This window comes from Dendropsophus ebraccatus, chromosome 13 (genome assembly GCF_027789765.1).
Source record: "Dendropsophus ebraccatus isolate aDenEbr1 chromosome 13, aDenEbr1.pat, whole genome shotgun sequence".
In the NCBI taxonomy this organism is placed as follows: domain Eukaryota; kingdom Metazoa; phylum Chordata; class Amphibia; order Anura; family Hylidae; genus Dendropsophus; species Dendropsophus ebraccatus.
This window is the reverse complement of record NC_091466.1, coordinates 10,962,398-10,982,499: the sequence shown is the minus strand read 5'-3', so window position 1 is coordinate 10,982,499 and position 20,102 is coordinate 10,962,398. Positions and strand designations below refer to the sequence as shown.

Here is a 20,102-nt window from a genome sequence, read left to right as displayed (position 1 = left end):
TTAGGATCTGCACGGTCTGTTCTTGAAATAAACACACTAAACTTGCTGGTAGGTAAAAGAGGAACATGTCCTTACCCCAAAGTGTGAAAGGAAACCAGAGATCAACCACATGGGTGGGACTTGTTGACCGTGGTCAAATTCAGGACCCTGGTTGTGTAATAGAAAATCTCTGGTGGTCCATGGGGCGGGACCGCACTACGATATCAAAACCAAGATGCCACCATGGACTTCAGAGATTTGTTGGTCCTCCACCATGAAGTTCAATAATGAAGGTCACAACCCATAGCCCATATACTCTGGATGCCAAAGCCATATGTACCATAGACATGGCTATTCAACCCACCCATAACTGCTATGGCTAACAAAGTCATGTTCTGAGTTTATGGATGGTGTGAAGGTGAGCAAGACTCACAAAAGGGCAATGGTAGTCTTAAGCTTCCTTAGATATGCCTTCCACCACAATCACTACCCTGTAAAATGCATATAATATCTCTACCGGTGAGACCTGAAGGATATGGCGGGCCTAAAGCCTGCCGGTATCCTACTAAACTCTATCGTTATCTCAACACTAGTGTTGAGCAGAGAGAGACCAAACTGTGTGGGTTCAGCAATGTTCTCCTAACCCGAATGCTCGGAATTAGACTCTCCACGACTGCAGAAGTTGGGGAGAACGTTGCCAAACCCGAACAGTTTGGCCTCTCCACTCAACACCTCTCCAGAAGAAAACCGAGGTAACTTAGATGTTGGGTCTGTGTGTTAATGTTATGTGTTACTAGATTATGGTGGTCATAGTCAAGTCAACACATCCTTAACATAATAGCCCTCAGGTAAAATGTTTGCAGAGTCCCAGGGTTAGCCTTCCAGTGATACACGACACTATGGACCTTATTTATACACTAGTAGCCGCCATCTTCACCGACACAGTTTCTGAGAAGTCTGAAGGGAAACGAGTCTAGCTATAAAGTTGGTGGGTTTTTTTGTTTGCTTGTTTTTTCCTTCCATTTTGCTACTTTGGTTGAAGAGAGATGAACTTTTTAGATTCATATGGTCTGAATTCATTGGGTTCCAAGGGTTGTTGCGTTAGGGGTTAAGGTAATGTTTCAGGCCTCTTCAATTCACCGGAATCTCATACAACGCGTTTCATACATACAACTTAATAATCTAGTGTAGAGATTGAATTAAACTAAAGGAACATCGCCGTCACCGGGACATAGAGAACCAAATAGATAATAAATAATGCATGACTGTGTGTAAAATATCAAAGCATCCAACGGTGGTGTAAAGCGGGGACAATGGGCTTCATGATCCCCAGAAAAAACAAGAGCAATGGAAGCCTCCTTGAGGAACAACATCTCTCATACTCCAATGGCTTTCAGAGCTGCACTCACAAGATTTCCCAGGATGGAATAGGAGCCACCATCTTTACATTTTGTGTATCCTTCTTTTTCCTACATACAGTGAGAGGAAACAGAAGATTCGCCGAGCGTGGCAGCTACAGAAGAACATTGCCACCTTTACAAACAGGCCCTTGTCCCGCAGTCACGAGATACAAGTTTTAGCAGCGGGCATCTTGCTGACCAAGCGTTCAGGTATTAACAGTTTCATAAGAGCTGGACAGCTCTTAAAAGGAATATTGCACAAGACCTTGGCGATCCTCCGTCTTGCATAATTCTTAGACGGTGGCTTGTGTTAACATGCTGACGTCTCCGCGGTTGTCCAGGAAACATATCATCAACCTTTTAGTTGATGAGGACAAACTCCTTATGAATTGCCCTATTGGGGCAAAAAGAGGGAGGTCTCCAATATTTGACCACCCTCTACCAAACAGAGTGGAAAGACACTTGGCCTCGAAACATTAACTTCCACATAGGAGGACCCTCTTAACAAAAAAAGGTCGGACAACTTTCTTAAAATTAAAAGGAGTTACTTACCTCCTAAAGTGCCAGTCAAGGGCCAAAAAAAGAGAAAAATGACCTGCCCCTCTAAGTCCTACCAGGAGAACCAATAAAAAACACATGAAGGACGTCCCTATAGGGGCAGTTGGGTTTGACAGAGTAGTGGGGCTTCTCCCCCCCAACCCCCTCTTTAAAGCGAAAGTACCACTAGGTACATCGCTAAGGGTGTTTTACTTGAATGGATCGGCAACAGCATGGGTCTTCCGGGCATGAAGCACTGGGGACAGGCCCGCCACCCCGGTGTGACGAAACCCCTCCCCTTTGTGACGCGGCTCCATTAGAATCACAGATGGGAGAGGAGATCGTCACACTGGGGCTCCGAGGGGCCCGTCCCCAATGCTTCATGCCCGGCCGATGCTCCGGAAAAGACTGGCAATCGGGGGGTGGTTCAAAAAAACATTGCAGCACCGGCGCTGATCCATTCATGCAAAAAACTCTAAGTGATGTACCTGATGGAGCTTTGCTTCAAAAGGGTTATTTAGAATTAGAAAAAAAACACAGCTACTTTCTTGCAAAAACAGTGCCACCCTTGTCCTCAGGTTGTGTGTGGTATTACAGCTCAGTTTCATTTACTTTCTAATCTGAGCTGCAATATTGCACCCAGACTGAGGATAAGAGTGGCGCCGTTTCTAGAAGGAAGCTGCCATGATTTCCTAAGCCTGGGCAACCCCTTCCCATACGACCCTGACACACTTTAGCCATAGTTTAATATCAATAGGTCCTAATCTGAAATGCCCCTTTTATATTTCTTTGTCCCGCCGCCCGCCAGCTGATGTTTACCCGGCCGCCTTGCTGCGTACGCCGATCTAACATGGCTAAGGTCTGCAGAAAACAATGTTTAATCTCTGAAGGATGTGAGATTAGTCATAGACTGTATAACGCTATGAATCACCGGCACGGAGATGCTCGGTTGTCAGGGGCGACCATGTACTCCGTCCTAATGAGGGACAATGTGAACATGGCCACGGCCGCTGCCCGCATCTCCGGGAACCGGCCTGTTTGTTCCGTTATTTTTACACTTTACCGGTGAAGAAGCTTTTGTACAGCCAAAAAGCCATGGCCACATGGCTAAAAATACCCTCCAAATTACGGTCAGCGGCCGCGGCTACTGTAAACACAGGGGTGGTAAAGTGTCCCGGGCCGGCCCATGTGTGTGCCAGGGTGAGAGCAGTGTAGATTACCACCCACACCTGTCCACATGGATCTCCCTGTGATCCGGGAACTGGCAGAGAGGAGACGTGCACCATGACAGGCCCGGCCCTCTCCTCACGGATAGGCCGGACGGCTGTGACCACTGGGAAATATGAGAATGTGCCCTCCATGACAGGAGAGAAATATGGGGTGGTCTCCGGCCAATGGAGCTTTATAAATATCTGCACTCACAGGACTGGAGCATGGAGGGAGGTCTGACTATCCTCTGAAGACTCGCTCACTGGACAGGCAGGACTAGACCCAATGAATACACACACTATCCTTAAATACTCTGTGCTGCTGGAGGATCCTGCTCCTTCTTGCGCAGTCTTTAGATCCAGCATTCTCTCCAGCCAGCCAACACTGACCCCTTATCATATGAGGGGACAGGTTACTGCCTCCTACAGATCAACAAACTGAAATACTCTGTGCTGCTGTGAGCCGTTAGTTGTTCCACTCTCATTCTTTGCCCACACACACACACACACACACACACTTGCATCCACAACCTCACATCATTATATTACTGTGTCTATCAATGCCTCTAGTGAGATCTACATGCCCTCCTAAAATACTCTGTGCTGCTGATGGACACTGCTCTATCACATGTATAAAACACTCACTCACTTGTGGACATCCCTCTCTTACACAGCTCCTATGCTCATATGAGATGACAGCTTACCGCCTCCTACATATCAACAAACCCATTTCCTGAAATACTCTGCACTGCTGTGGTACTTTGGTTTTTTTCACTCTGAGCCTCTGTTCCACCCCACACGCACCATTATTCCCCTCCTGCCTCCAGTCTATATAACACCGTATCTATCCCTGTCTCCAGAACGGTTAGCCCTCTCAGTCAGCGGCAGTCTGCTGACAGTTTCCATCTAGAAAGTGAAAACATGGTCCCTTTCTTCCACAGCGCCACTCTTGACCGCTGTTTGGGTGTGGTATTGCAGCTCAGCTCTACTAAATTGTAATACCCCACACAACCTGAGGGCAGGGGTGGTGCTGTTTTTGCAAGAACAGAGCGGTGCTTTTTTTTTTAATGTGGAGAACCCCTTTAGTTTTTAACCTAAATTTAATTTAGGGTGCCTTCACACCTACCGGATCCGCAGCGGATCTCACTTCTGCGGATTAGCAGCGAGATTAGCTGTGGATCCAGTATCGTTCACCCCTATGATAGCACATACTCGCAGCGAGATTGACATCCCGCTGTAAGTATGTGCTTTAACTCCCTGGTGCCCGCATCCCCATGCCATCAGCCCCGCCGCTGACATCCTCCATCCCCGGGGATGGAGAATGGGACGGGGATGGAGGATGCCGGGGACGGGGATGGAGGATGCCAGGGACGGGGATGGAGGATGCCGGGGAAGGGGCTGATGGGACTGGGATGCGGGCGGCGGGGATGCGGGCACCAGGGAGTTAAAGCACATACTCACAGCGGGATGTCAATCCCGCTGCGAGTATGTGCTATCATAGGGGTGAATGATACTGGATCCGCAGCTGATCTCGCTGTGAATCCGCAGAAGTGAGATCCGCTGCGGATCCGGTAGATGTGAACGCACTCTTATTCAGGATTCAAAAAGTCATGGCTACTTTCTTCACAAAAACAGCGCCATCCTGGTCCTTAGGTTATGTGTGGTATTACAAGTGGTCTCCACCTCTTTCAATGGAAGCCAGCTGCAATACCGCACACCAACTGAGGACATGTTTTGTTTTAAAATCCTGGATAATCCCTTTAAAGGGAACCTGTCACCCCCGTGCCGGGGTGACAGGCTCCCGACCCCCCGTTAGAGCCCCCTATACTCACCTAATCCCGCCGGGTCCCGCTTCTGGATGCGGTCGGGTGACGGAGATCTCAGCCGCTGCAGCCCGGTGCGCGCGCTGAGAGATGAGTCCAACACCCATAGAGAATGACAGGAGAGTCCAGCGCTCCGTCAGTCTCTATGAGCCCTGGCACGGGGGGTGACAGGTTCCCTTTAACTCTTATAATCAGCCAATTTGAGGAGGTAGAGCTGCAGGAAGGTGGGGGGGGGAGAGAAGCAGTCTAAACCAAATCAGGAGACAGTTCCTGACATAGACTGAGGTGGCAGCAGAGAGCCCTGTGTCAGACTGGAAAGAATACTTCCTGCACTTCCTGCAGCACATACAGCAGCTGATAAGCACTGGAAGATTGGAGAGTTTTTTTAATAGAAATAAATTACAAATCTATGGCACTTTATGGCACCAGTTGATTTTAAAGTTTTTTTTTTTTTTTTTTTGGGGGGGGGGGGGGGGGGGGGGCATGAACAACCCCTTTAAAGGGTATCCCAGCTATGAACAATCCCTATGAGTTACGATGGGCGACACAATGTCCACCTGCTGCGACCCCCAGCGATCAACTGTAATTTGAGGGGAAACCTGGCGGCAAGTGTTCAATTTCCCTACAGCGCCATCACAGGTGAAATTGAGCATTACAGTGTGTCCGTTCATGTCAATGGTGTCTGTGTGACGCAGAACAGGACGGGTCCTCCAAGGATAGGGGGATCCTAAAAAGAGGACACGCTGATAATTCAAAATATGAGAATAGAGTATATAAAAATGGCTTCTGGAAACTAGACAATCCCTTTAAGTAACCCCAACCAGAAGCCCACCTATACTGTACTGTTTTATATAAACAAGTGTACCTCCAGGGGCACAGGTGTTCGAGACCAGGGTCATGATCCTTATACCAATATATATATATGGCTTAGTGTGCATAATACAGTTGACAAGCAAGGAGAAGGATCATAAGGAAAACTGAATTATTTAGAGAGTGGACGGCACCATGCGGCACAGCGGCTAAACACAGTGGAGGCAGCCACTTCTTAGGCCGCTCCATTATTAATGTCAGTGCCGTCTGACAGTCCCCATTATGGTGCCGTATACACAGTGGCTGGGAACTGCTAACATGTCTCCCAACCTACCATCATCTAAAATGGGCCCTGTAGTTGTCACTTCCACGTACCCACTGGCAGATTACCTTTCAGGATGCTGGCACAGCTGGGTCACAAACCCTCTAAGAGCCATAGCTGCCCCAATGGCGGTCACCCGGCTGCCTCAGAATCAGATACAGCCGATACGTCAGGGAACTGTTAAATGTCAAAAACGACAGGATACGTGAAAAACAACATTTTTAAGATACCAGCGAACATAGGTAAACCCAGTTTCCCCGCAGCCACCAGGAGGGAAAATAAAAACAGAATCCTGATCTGTTCCATGCTGGGAGAGATACCAGTACGGGTCACGGTATGGAGGAGGCTTCTCTGCACATGGTGGAGCATTAGAGACTTAGAGGGGGCCTCTAAAAGACGCCTGCCAAGCAAAACTCATCAGTGTTATGAGGAAAGAACATGGTTCAGGGTGGCGCTGATTCTCATTGAGGAGACTTATCTTTAAGCAAAGCACTGTGGGTAAAAATATGCAAATTAGCTCTAATAATTAAAGATACACAGCTGCTCTGTGGTTCTTAGATGCCTTTAGAGGGGGGTAAATGTACACATAAGATATGAATATGAACCTCTTAAGTTGGCTATACCCTGGGGATAGTCACCAACAACCCTGATATTGCTAGTACAGTCCCTAAAAGGGGCATTAAAGGGGTATTCCCACAGGTTGCAGACTACACACAATACAGCGTCCAGACAGGCCAGGCGTGGCAGAACAAGCTTTGTGGGTACAAAATGGCCACCCTCAGGTTTATTCTCCAGGCGGCGGAGAATCTATGAAATTACTTATGGATATTCATTGTTTTGTCTTGTGGATTTTCAAGGTCAAGTTCGGGACGGGGAAAACATATTTTTCAAAGCGGTCCCAGAGGAACTGAAACAATCCCAGATTCACAGATATTGTTATTTGAGAACAAATTGGCCATGTCTAGAATCAGGAGAGGAAACGTGGGGAAAGCGCAGAATTAACCCTTACAATGCCGGGATCACGTTACAGTCAATGCTCTGAGAGTACAAACAAGAAGGCAAGAAGCCGGGGGACGGATATACAACAGAGATTGATGAGGCACCAGTCACCCCATACCTTTAAGATATCACAAGTCATTGGGGTCAGAGGTGAGGCAGTCTATAAACAGTCAATCCCGACAAGTAAAAGATCCCAACTAAAACTACAACGGTATTCGGGTTCACTCTACTACCTGCTGCTCTATTCTATATATGTATTTCTCGCTCGCTCTGGGTGACGCTTGCTTGTACCCATCTCTCAGCACTGAGAGGACAAGGCTGCACGACATGGTAAAGGGTTTCAGCAGAATGGATTAACGTGAGAAAAATGCCATCGAGATGCCCCATGGCCCCTGGAATAACCTTCCCAGAGACGTGACAGCATCGTGGAGCCTGTGAACGCAGCGAGCAGAGGACTGGATTCCCACGATCCAGCATTAAGGAGCTGCTGTTATCTGGAAGAAAGGGGGCGGGGTCAGACCACGGCTACTCTCCCTGCTGATCCTAAAAAGGAAGAAGACGGCCCGGCTTTCTATGATGGTGTTTACCTATGGAAGGGAGGAGGGGGGGCGATACTAACCTCACACACTTTCCCCATTGTGATGCCATGGGCCGCACCTGTTCTCCATATGCTAGGGAGGGAAGAAATTCATTCCGTCATCACAAAACTGAATGTTGTTGAAAACCAGAATTTACACTAAAAACAATATTATAGATCTTATGTGCTGGATCCCTGACGTGTTTTCTGCAGAGTACTGGATCTACATTTTCCAGTACTGGATCTACGACCCATTTTCTGTATAGATTACTGGATCTCCCACACGTTTTCCAGTACTGGATCTCCAATGCGTTTTCCGCACTTCTGAGTACTGGATCTCTGATGCATTTTCCGGTATTAGATCTCCCACGTGTTTTTCCGCACAAAGTGCTGGATCTCTGTTGCGTTTACCAGTGCTGGATCTCAAACGTGTTTTTCGCACAGAGTACTGAGTCTCTGAGTACTGGATCTCCGACGTGTTTTCCAGTACTGGATCTCCAATGTGTTTTTCGCACAGAGTACTGGATTTCCGTTGCATTTTCCAGTACTGGACCTCCGACGCATTTTCTGCACATAGTACAGGATCTGACGTGTTTTATGCACAGAGTACTGGATCTCTTTTGCTTTTTCCAGTACTGGATTTCCAACATGTTTTCCGCACAGAGTAATGAATCTCTGAGTTCTGGATCTCTGATGAATTTTCCAGTACTGGATCTCCAATGCGTTTTCCACACTTCAGAGTACTGGATCTCCGAGTACTGAATCTCTGATGCATTTTCCTGTATTAGATCTCCCACGTGTTGTTCCGCACAAATTACTGGATCTCTGTTGCGTTTTCCAGTGCTGGATCTCCAACGTGTTTTTCGTACGGAGTACTGAATCTCCGAGTACTGTCTCTCTAATGCATTTTCCTGTATTAGATGTCCCACGTGTTTTTCCGCACGAAGTGCTGGATCTCTGTTGTGTTTACCAGTGCTGGATCTCAAACGTGTTTTTCGCACAGAGTACTGAATCTCTGAGTACTGGATCTCTAATGCATTTTCCTGTATTAGATGTCCCACAAGTTTTCTTCACAAAGTACTGGATCTCCGACGTGTTTTCCAGTACTGGATCTCCAATGTGTTTTTCGCACAGAGTACTGGATTTCCGTTGCATTTTCCAGTACTGGACCTCCGACGCATTTTCTGCACATAGTACAGGATCTGACGTGTTTTATGCACAGAGTACTGGATCTCTGTTGCTTTTTCCAGTACTGGATTTCCAACATGTTTTCCGCACAGAGTAATGAATCTCTGAGTTCTGGATCTCTGATGAATTTTCCAGTACTGGATCTCCAATGTGTTTTCCACACTTAAGAGTACTGAATCTCCGAGTACTGGCTCTCTAATGCATTTTCCTGTATTAGATGTCCCACGTGTTTTCCGCATAAAGTACTGGATCTCTGTTGCATTTTCCAGTACTGAATCTCCGAGTACTGGATCTCTGATGCATTTTCCAGTACTGGATCTCCCATAAATTTTCTTCATGAAGTACTGGATCTCCGACATGTTTTTCAGTACTGGATCTCCAACGTGTTTTCCGCACAGAGTACTGGATATCTGTTGCTTTTTCCAGTACTGGATTTCCAACATGTTTTTTTTGCACAGAGTAATAAATCTCTTGAGTTCTGGATCTCTGATGCATTTTGCAGTACTGGATCTCCAATGCGTTTTCTAGTACTGGTTCCCCAATGCATTTTCCGAACAGAGTATTGCAAATCTGAGTCCTGGATCTCCAATGCATTTTCCAGTACTGGATCTCCGACGTGTTTTCCACACAGAGTACTGGATCTCTTACGCGTTTTCTGCTCAGAGTAAAAGATGTCGCTCATTTTTACGGTGCTCCAAAACCCACGATGCCAGCGCATTCTAGCCTGCCGGATCACTATAAGCAAGAATTCAATGGAAGAAATTCAAGGGTCACCTCCGATATGGGGACTGCCCTGTATACATCATAACTATAGGTGATCAGAAACCAGAGCTTCAGACTTTTAAAGGGAAAGCGACAGATTGGAGGAATTTCAATGGACGGAAATCCCTGTAACATTGGTGCTGTTGCTTCTTCAGAAATCAGCGAGCTGCAGAAGAGCTTCCATAGATGCGTCGTCGCTTGTGACTGCCGGCCCACGCCATCCAGAGACTGGTGTTCAACAAAACCACAACACACAGACCTGCGAGAAAACCAACATCCGCTCGTCCTCCCCCACACTCTATACTCTCTCTATCATACCTCGCTCATTCACGGGACCCAAATCTACCTCCAGCGAGGGGGACGGGTCTAAGGTGCGGCCTGACTGGGGGTACGGCAGCAGACTATGTCTATAGGACTGATATTCTGCACGAGGAGTAGTAACATTTAAAGGGTTAATTAGCACAGTAAAGCTAAAGACTGTATATGGTGCCCACATGATCCTGTGACTACTCCTGGGGATTTTTACTTTATTATTATTTATTTACATATTGTTTCATTGTTGGCGTTTTGAATCTCTTAGCAGTTGTTGCCACGCCTCTCAGTCATGTGACTGGTGGGAAGGGCCTGATGTTTGATATAACAGGTGATAGGTTCCTTTCAGCTGTCACATTATAATGTATTCCACACAGAATTATTTCAGATATTCTGGCAGAAAAAACAGGGTTGTTTCTAGACGGAGTGCCCCTTTAAAACGGGGGTGGGGGGGACACGTGAAGATCGTATCGTGCTTTGCGTCCCACATCTGGTGTAACCTCTGGTGACCCTATGTTGCCTCCACCCCAACAATAGCCAGTCAATAAGAACATAAGTGGCTGAGGCACAAGGTTCTCCATAACGTGTACCTCACAAGTCCACACCACGCACCGAAAAAACACAAAAAAAAACTGTTCTGGGACGTTGCTTGGTTTATGAAAGGTGACATCCTGAAAGGCCACCATTGCAATGCCTATTAAGGTGGCAGCGGGTACCAGAAATTAAAAAAAAAAAAAAAAAATTTACAGAACTGACAAGAATTACAATTTCGAAAGGGAAAAGGTAAAAAATGCAATAAATACAGACAGAGAGATCAATGAGATCAAGTGGCGGAAAACAGATTGGAGGAAATACAACCATATTACGAGAGAGAAAAGAATACCTAGTTTGGGTTCACATATATATATATATATATATATATATATATATATATATACATACACACATACATACATACACCAAGGTTACTAATAATGTGTAAAAAAAAAAAAAACTTTGGGGAAACCCTGGTGAGCCCCTAATAACTCCTACTCCTACCGTATACGGCACTTCATATACACACACGCCACAGTCCATTCTGTACAGGTCTCCATGCGGTGCAGTACTCGCAGTAATATGGTGACTGTTCTCTGCACTGATTCGGCACATTTTCTATGCACGACGCCCATACACGTTACATGGCGTATTAAATTTTGGCAGATTCAGAACAAGTCCGACAAGAAATCCTGGAGCTCCCGAATTAGATGACACCCTGGAAGGAAAGTTTCACTTTGTTGCAACATCCCAGATATTGTCATAAATAAGATCAAACGAGGTTAGTGTGCCTCATGCCCCGGTAAGGGAGGGGCTACACGGGCAAAGTTTATAACACTATCACAGGTATTAAAATCCAATAAGGGGCAACACCGCCCACCTGGCCAGGAAAAAAATATTATCCTTAAGGGTACGTTCACATCCGCAGCGGATTTTCTCCTGCGGATCCGCAGCAGATTTAAATAGCTGAACACAGCATCAAATCTGCACCATCAAATCTGCTGCGGATCTGCTGCAGATCTGCTGCGGATCCTGTAGGTGTTCACACCTACAGGATCCGCAGCAGATCTGCAACAGATTTGATGGTGCAGATTTGATGCTGTGTTCAGTTATTTAATGAAATTTAAATGAAATCTGCTGCGGATTGAAAATACGCTGCGGATCCGGTAAGTGTGAACACACCCTAAAGGGGTAGCACCTGTAAAAAATGTGGAGGGGAGGGGGCTTTGATACCAGACTGCTACCATCCCCTCTTTAGGGTTTCTCCAGATGGAGATGGGGCTATGCGATATGATCATGGCGCCCAGTAATTAATCAATATAACATGTAAAAGTACTCAACAGGATCTCTATGGCTACATACTACAGCTGTTATAGGGTTAAAACTTACTTCTGTAATGCAGGGATAAGAATGGCACAGGCATTGGACAATCCCTACTAAGAAGATGCTGATCACAATGTGATCCTGACGATCAGATAAATCCAGAGTGTTCCATTCCCCTACAGCACCTCCACTGGAGAAATAAAGTATTACACAGTGCCCATGAACATCACTGTATTATTTAAAGTTCTTGATAGTCCCCCCAAAAAAATTCTTTTAAATCAACGGGTGCCAGAAATTTTTAATATACTTCTATAAAAAAAAAAATCTCCAGTCTTCCAGAACTTATCAGCTGCTGTATGTCCTACAGGAAGTGGTATTTTTCCAGTCTGGAGAGCAGGAGAGTTTTTCTATGGTTTTCTCTGACATAGACAGAGGTGGCAGCAGAGAGCACTGTGTCAGACTGGAAAGAAATCACCACTTCCTGCAGGACACCCAGCAGCTGATAAGTACAGAAAGACAAGATTTTTTAACAGAAGTAAAATTACCAATTTCTGGCACCAGCTGATTTGAATTTTGTGAACTACCCCTTTAAGTAACCAGGACAGGTCCTGCAGAATGAGAGACAGGGTGCTCAAAAGGAACACCCCTTTAAGAGAATATTATTACTATATCGGGCTCTTTTGTTACAGCTTACAAGTACATCTCCGCTAGGAGGAGGCTGTCGGATTGTTGCATGTGATACTACGTTGTCCCTTTAAGTCATCGAGGAAAAAAACCCACCCGCTCACACACACATATACACACAGGTGCTTTCACAGTAGAAGGAGCCGTCATAGCGAGGCCCAGATAATGATCCCATTCTGTGTAAGTGCGAAAGAACAAACATGTTTTGTTGCTGAGAAGGCGGCGGAGGGAGTGCGAGAGGCATACGTGTGACAGGAAAACAGATGTCTCTCCAAATACACTGCTCCGCTTGTTAAACACCCCGACCTAGCCAGATGAGGCGCCCGCAGCTGCTGCAGCACTGCAAGTCCCAGCATGAAGCTCCCCTGCAGCCGGCAGTTCTGCCAGTTCAGTCACTCCATGAAACTTTCTTCTCTTCCCCATTGGTCGGGGGAAAGTTCATCATGTGACTTAAAATATGTCAAAAAGGTTTTTTTTTAATTATTGTAACGTTTATGCTGGGATCTGTAGTTCTACAATGCCTGATAGGACATAAAGGTGGCTTAGGTGTCGCTTCTATAGTGATGTAGCCCTCTGGCTCCGGGTTATGTCAGCCATTTTTATTTAAAATCAACTGGAGCCAGAAAGCACCAGAAATTTGTAATTTACTTCTATTAAAAAAATCTCTTCCAGTACTTATCAGCTGCTGTATGTCCTGCAGGAAGTGGTGTATTCTTTCCATGCTTACAAAGTGCTCTCTGTTGCCACCTGTGTCCATGTCAGGAACTGTCCAGAGCTGGAGAGGTTTTCTATGGGGATTTGCTGCTGCTCTGGACAGTTCCTGACATGGACAGAGGTGGCAGCAGAGAGAACTGTGTCAGACTAGAAAGAATACACCACTTCCTGCAGGACATACAGCAGCTGATAAGTACTGAAAGATTTGAGATTTTTAAAAAGAAGTAATTTACAAATCTTTATAACTTTCTGACACCAGCTGATTTGAAAACAATGTTTTTTTCTCTGGAGTACCCCTTTAAAATTTTTGATACAGTGCTGAGGCTGCATAGAAAATGATAAACATCCTGGCTTATTCATTTCAGCACTGTGTGAGACTGGAAAGAGTACCCCACTTTATAAAGGACATACACCAGCTGAAAAGTACTGGAAAACTTGAGATTAAAGAAAAAAAAGATCACTGAGTATTCTAGAGTTTTTCTAACTATGCTCAGAGGGGAGTTAAATGGGAAAAAAAAAACCTGTACTTACCTTCTTATGTCAGCATATGGACATTCCTGTTCAGCCAATCAGTAGCTGAGACAGGACACCCCTGAAGACCCTGATTGGCTGAGAGGAAAGGTCCTTGTGCTGACTGACACAGGGCTGTGCGATGCAGCAGAAACAGTGACAAGGTAGGGTAAGTTTGGGTGCAAGTGACATAGGGTCTGTGATGCCCCCCTACCCTGAATATGTTGTTGGTATACAAATAAGCAGGACATGTGACCAATGTCACGTTTTAATTGTAAATCCTTAGCGACATGGCGTGCGACCTCACCCGCTAAACCCTAAATAGGCGTCATCACCTATTTTCCTAAAGGGTTACGGTCAGTGAATGCCTGTGCAGCTTCAGGAGAGAAGATAAAAGAAAAAAAAAAAGAAAAAAGCGCCTAAAGGGGACACTGCCGGTCGCGGCTTAGCTTACTGTCACAATGGGGAGTCAAATGTTTTGTCAGACTGTGAAGTAACGCAACTGGTTTGGCGAGGACGAGCCCCTGGTAATTATGCAGAAAACTCTCAACAGCTGCGGCGCTTTGTGTTTTCCACCTTCCATTTCAGGGTGGCTCCGAGGTACCCGAGGGTTAACCCTTACATTACTGGCTTCGTGACAGGAACTCACGCCCTTTGACAATCATTAAACAGGTTTACGACTGTGAACATTGCAGGTGAACAGCTACTGGGAAGAGGCTAGGCCCGCAATGCTAACCAGAGAGGGAACTACGGCATGGCCGGCCAGATGCTAAAGCCATTCACTTGTTCAACCATCAAGTGACTTTTTGAAATTTTTTTTTTTTTGTCCATTTAGCTAAAAGATTCAGTTGTATGGGGGCCTTCCAACTATCCAACTATGGATGATGTTGGAGGACATAGGGGACGGTCATGATAGATTTTCATCACTCGACCCCTTTGTTCTTGGAGGGATAAAGGCAATATTACACGAAACGATTATCGTCAGTATTCGGCCGATATTCGCATTGTGTAATTGTAATACAAGACAACGATCAGCCGACATGTCGGCTTATCGTTGTCCGTTGTTCGTCCTTCGATATGTTGAAAGACAAACGACTAAGATAGCAAAGATCTGCTGCCATCGCTTTGTGGAACAGGAACAGCAGTCGCAGACCGCTGCTATCTTCTATGGGCTGCCCCCCCCCAAATCTCACCCGCTCGCTGGTGACGCATGTAATAGGGACTTCAGCAACCCCAGTAGCCACCTACCTCCTCTATCCAGCACTATCATTTCTTTCTAAGTACCAATGTTTTAGGTAATTTTATCCAGTAAAAATATGTAAATTAGCTCCTGTGGCATTTCTCGGTCCCCCAGTGCACTGTTCAGCCCGCCTCCGATGCTTAAGCCCGCCTTCTTACGCCTACTGGAATATGCATTGGTAGGCGTGACCGTAGGAGGTGGTGGGCCAAACTGTGCACTAGGGGGGCTGAGGAACACCCCTGTTGCTCCAAAGGCGCTAACTTACATATTTTTACTGGGTCAAATTTCTCAAGAAAGGAGTGAATTAGAAGGATCGCAAGAGCAGCGCTGGATAGAGGAGATAGGGGGCTACCAGGATCAACAGGTTCGTACAAGTTTTCCTTGAAAGGTGTATAGACAAGGTTAGAAATGTTCAGCCTATGGCTAGTGTATTGGCTGCCACCAGTGGTGGTCACCCAGCATCGTAGGCCACAAAACAAAAAGACCTCATGCAAGACAACCCAGTAGATGTATATTTTTAGGAGATATGTAATTTAATGGAATTCCCAGTAATGAAAGTGGAAGTATCCTTACGTTTTTTTTAAGCTGTTGTTCAGGTGCAGGTAGAGCCAGAGAGACTCGTAAAATTAGAAGTCAATAAAGATTATCCTGTCGTCTGTGTCTGCTTGAGTTTTTTATTGCACTGGATAGAGACTTTACAGAAGCGCAAAAGCCTCATAAAACACTCGGTAATAACATTCATGTCAATCCACTAGAAGTCATCAATACCTGCAGAAGATTCGCTATGGATTTTTTTTTTTTTTGTGAAAGGTCAGAAGAGAGAGAGGTAGAGAAGTGCCGGATACAGATCTCCTTGAGAATCAAGCACTTAAGATGGGGCGCAGAGGCATTTAGCTGACCGTCCCTGGCAGACGAGAGACATAATGTTACTGCTATTAAAGATCCAAAGCTCTTCTGCTCTGATTGAATTATTGAAAAGCGTAGAATTATTTATAAGGAACATACGAGCAGTGTGTACATGTTCCAGAGTTTGTAGGGCGCAACGGTGGGAGAGGAGAAGCTTGGCATTGTCAGGGTTAAAAGGTTCTACCAAGCTCAATGTATGGAGGGCAGATCACTAATAACTTGTATTGACCTCAGACCAACAGAAGTCTACATCCCATGGAGCTACCGGCTGTATATATACCGGATTACTGTAGACTTCCCCAACCAGTTACACCACTCCAGGTCATGGTTCTTTTGATTTGTTCAATCATGATGTAAGAACTAAAATACCAGAAACTACTCCATGCAACACAGAAAGAAGAAATGGAAAGGTCAAACTTCTTCAATCTCCAACCAAATACTGGTGGTTGGCTAAAGCTGGCCACACGTTATTGGTAGCTGCGTGCCAGGCGTTCATATGGCCAACAGCAATCTATCCCGATCCTTCTATACGCATGGCTGAGCAGCTATATGGAGGATTCAGGAAGGAAGGCTGTAAGCCAATTGTGCGTGTGCATAGGGGTAATCCGGACAGATGACCGTCACCCCATCTCACAATCCCCTCCAGTAAGGTGGCCTATCCCATCCAGTAAGGTGGCTCCTATTCTCCTCATGCATGTGCATGGGGGATCGTTATGAATGGTTCCAAAGATGGGCTAAAAAATGGTGGACAGTAAGGGCCCTAAGGGACGATTATCATTTGCATAATCGTTAACCATAAACGATCCAAACGACCGCTATTACGAAAGACCTGAAATCGTTCACCCATTTACATGGAAAGATAATCGTTACTTACGATCGTTCTAGAGGTCGTCTTGTCGTCGCTACTGCGTTCGTCACTACTGCGAGCAACGTCTTATTCAATGCGAATGATTTGTGAACGAGCAACGATAAAAATAGGTCCAGGTCTTATTGAACGATCAACGATTTCTCGTACGGTCGTTAGTCGTCAACTGCTATTCAAACGAACGATTATTGTTTAGATTCAAACGATTTAACGATAATCTGAACGATAATCGTCTGGTGGAATAGGGCCCTAAGAAGCATAAAACCTGTCAGGGAAGACTCAAGGAGCTAAATCTGTATAGTCTGGAGAAAAGAAGAGAAAAGGGGGAACATGATTGAAACCTTTAAATATGTTTTTAGCTGTTATCCAATCTCCTGATCTCTTCTTAATGGGAAGAACCTAGCTACCACCAGACATCTCAGTGACCAATCTTCTGAGTACAAGGAGACTGGGCAAGTAAAAACTAAAAATGCCCGACTGATACGTCCTTCCCCTAACATCTGTCATTGGGGGGAGAAATGGGAGGTGCTAGAAAGCCCAGCAGTGGAAGCCATAAAACTCGTGTTTCCCCATCAATGTGATCTTCTGACATCAGGGAAGAGGATATACATATTACCATCTAAACATATTCGATGGTGGGCCGCTTCCACAGAAATTGGACGGCTTGGCTGGCTTTTATTGAATTTGCATGGCCAACCTAAAGGTCTGCTAACCAAGTCAACCAGAATAAAATCCACCAACAAATACCTAATATCAATGAGCGGAAGGAAAGATGGTGGCTAGACTGCCCAAGGCAACTTTGGAGTAGTTGGACTCCAGTTCCACAGGGTGTTTGAAGGAACTCGGAAGGGGAAACAGTTCAAGTTCAAGTCTACTTCATATAGCACCTAAAGTTGAAGAGCGGCTCACACTTCCTTTCCCCACATGGCAGAAGACTGAAAAGCATTGCCACCAATTTGCTTAAAGAAGGCAGAAGGAGCTGGGACTAAACCGATTGCTCAATGAATATCCGGCCCGGAGCCATTTATTTTATTACCTTCTCTTCCTGTGGATTAAATAAGGTGTAGAGACAGAACTGGATTTAGTAACTGGGGTGGCTGACTCATCACCTCCTCTTGGCATCCCCCAATATTTTGGTCTTGCGCTACGATACTAAGTAATAAATGAATCACAGTTTGTAGAAAAATAAACCCGAAATGCACGTCGCTGGCTTCTATCACTTGTATCTCTGAGTCTACGAAGCCGCTGACTTGTTTTGATAGTATGACATCACAAAGCTTTCAGGAACCACCACAATATACCAGAATGGTCAATTAAATGGCCGGCTATACATCCCGGCTACTCTGCAAATCCATCTCCTAGTACAGAAGCAACCACTGGAAATAGAACTGAATGGAAGAGGAGAAAGAAAGCGCTGCAGTCATACCCAAGAAATGCCCTAACATTATCACATAAAGGGCATTCTAGCCAGATAGAAACTAATCTACCTGTTCAGTTTTATTTGTCCAATATACCGCCCTTTATCAACAAAAATATAACTACTATAATACTGCCCCCTATGTCCAAGTATGTAACTACTATAATACAGCTCCTATATACAAGAATATAACTACTATAATACTGCCCCCTATATACAGGAATATAACTACTATAATACTGCTCCTATATACAAGAATATAACTACTATAATACTGCCCCTATATACAGGAATATAACTACTATAATACTGCTCCTATATACAGGGATATAACTACTATAATACTGTCTTCTATATACAAGAATATAACTACTATAATACTGCTCCTATATACAAGAATATAACTACTATAATACTGCCCCCTATATACAGGAATATAACTACTATAATACTGCCTCCTATATACAGGAATATAACTACTATTCCATGGCCTCCCTTCCCGGCATGTGCACGCTTTGTGGGGTTGGCGGTCGCTGACCGACACGGTGTGGAGTTAGCGTAGGGACCCGTGTGGACCAGAGGACCTGCGCGGTGGTACACGGGGCAATATGGCTTGATCAATTCATATACAGACACTCTGGTGTTGATTTTTAATATAGGCCTAGCGGCATTAGTATCAGCCATAGATGGGATGTGCAGCTGTTCCTTTCTCTCCAGTTTCCATAACTACTATAATACTGCCCCTATATACAAGAATATAACTACTATAATACTGCTCCTATATACAAGAATATAACTACTATAATACGAACTGGAGAGAATGGAACGGCTGCACATCCCATCTATGGCTGATACTAATGCCGCCAGGCCTATATTAAAAATCAACACCAGAGTGTCTGTATATGAATTGATCAAACCATATTGCCCCGTGTACCACCGCGCAGGTCCTCTGGTCCACACGGGTCCCTACGCTAACTCCACACCGTGTCGGTCAGCGACCGCCAACCCCGCAAAGCGTGCACGTGCAGGGAAGGGAGGCCATGGAACGGCCCTGCAACCCCAATGTCACAGGACCAGACCCAAAAAGCCCCACCAAAACCCAGCCAGCACCACCGGCGGGGAAGGCTGCCCCCAAACGACACAAGTATGGATATGGTATTACACTTACCATTGCTGCTCTCACAGAATGGGGAAGACATAGGGTCCAGACATGTGAGCACAGACATATCCTGCTAATTTTGGTCATGTGGGTCTTATAAAGGAGTGCTAGCTGTTCAGAGAGTGGGAGAATTGCAAAACACGAACTGGAGAGAATGGAACGGCTGCACATCCCATCTATGGCTGATACTAATGCCGCCAGGCCTATATTAAAAATCAACACCAGAGTGTCTGTATATGAATTGATCAAACCATATTGCCCCGTGTACCACCGCGCAGGTCCTCTGGTCCACACGGGTCCCTACGCTAACTCCACACCGTGTCGGTCAGCGACCGCCAACCCCGCAAAGCGTGCACGTGCAGGGAAGGGAGGCCATGGAACGGCCCTGCAACCCCAATGTCACAGGACCAGACCCAAAAAGCCCCACCAAAACCCAGCCAGCACCACCGGCGGGGAAGGCTGCCCCCAAACGACACAAGTATGGATATGGTATTACACTTACCATTGCTGCTCTCACAGAATGGGGAAGACATAGGGTCCAGACATGTGAGCACAGACATATCCTGCTAATTTTGGTCATGTGGGTCTTATAAAGGAGTGCTAGCTGTTCAGAGAGTGGGAGAATTGCAAAACACGAACTGGAGAGAATGGAACGGCTGCACATCCCATCTATGGCTGATACTAATGCCGCCAGGCCTATATTAAAAATCAACACCAGAGTGTCTGTATATGAATTGATCAAACCATATTGCCCCGTGTACCACCGCGCAGGTCCTCTGGTCCACACGGGTCCCTACGCTAACTCCACACCGTGTCGGTCAGCGACCGCCAAC

The 20,102-nt window shown here is 45.7% G+C and overlaps 1 protein-coding gene across 6 annotated transcripts in view; it reads right to left on the bottom strand.

Annotated features, from left to right (window-relative positions):
* Window positions 1-20,102, bottom strand: part of MEF2D (myocyte enhancer factor 2D) — a 144,961-nt gene that overhangs the window by 104,146 nt on the left and 20,713 nt on the right. The window contains exon 1 of one of the 6 annotated variants that reach the window (XM_069950689.1): window positions 10,956-11,053. The exons of the other annotated variants lie outside the window; for them this stretch is intronic. The gene's annotated coding sequence lies outside the window, so the exon portion shown is untranslated. Of the gene's footprint in view, window positions 1-10,955; window positions 11,054-20,102 lie in introns of those variants that run through there. 6 annotated transcript variants of the gene reach the window in all.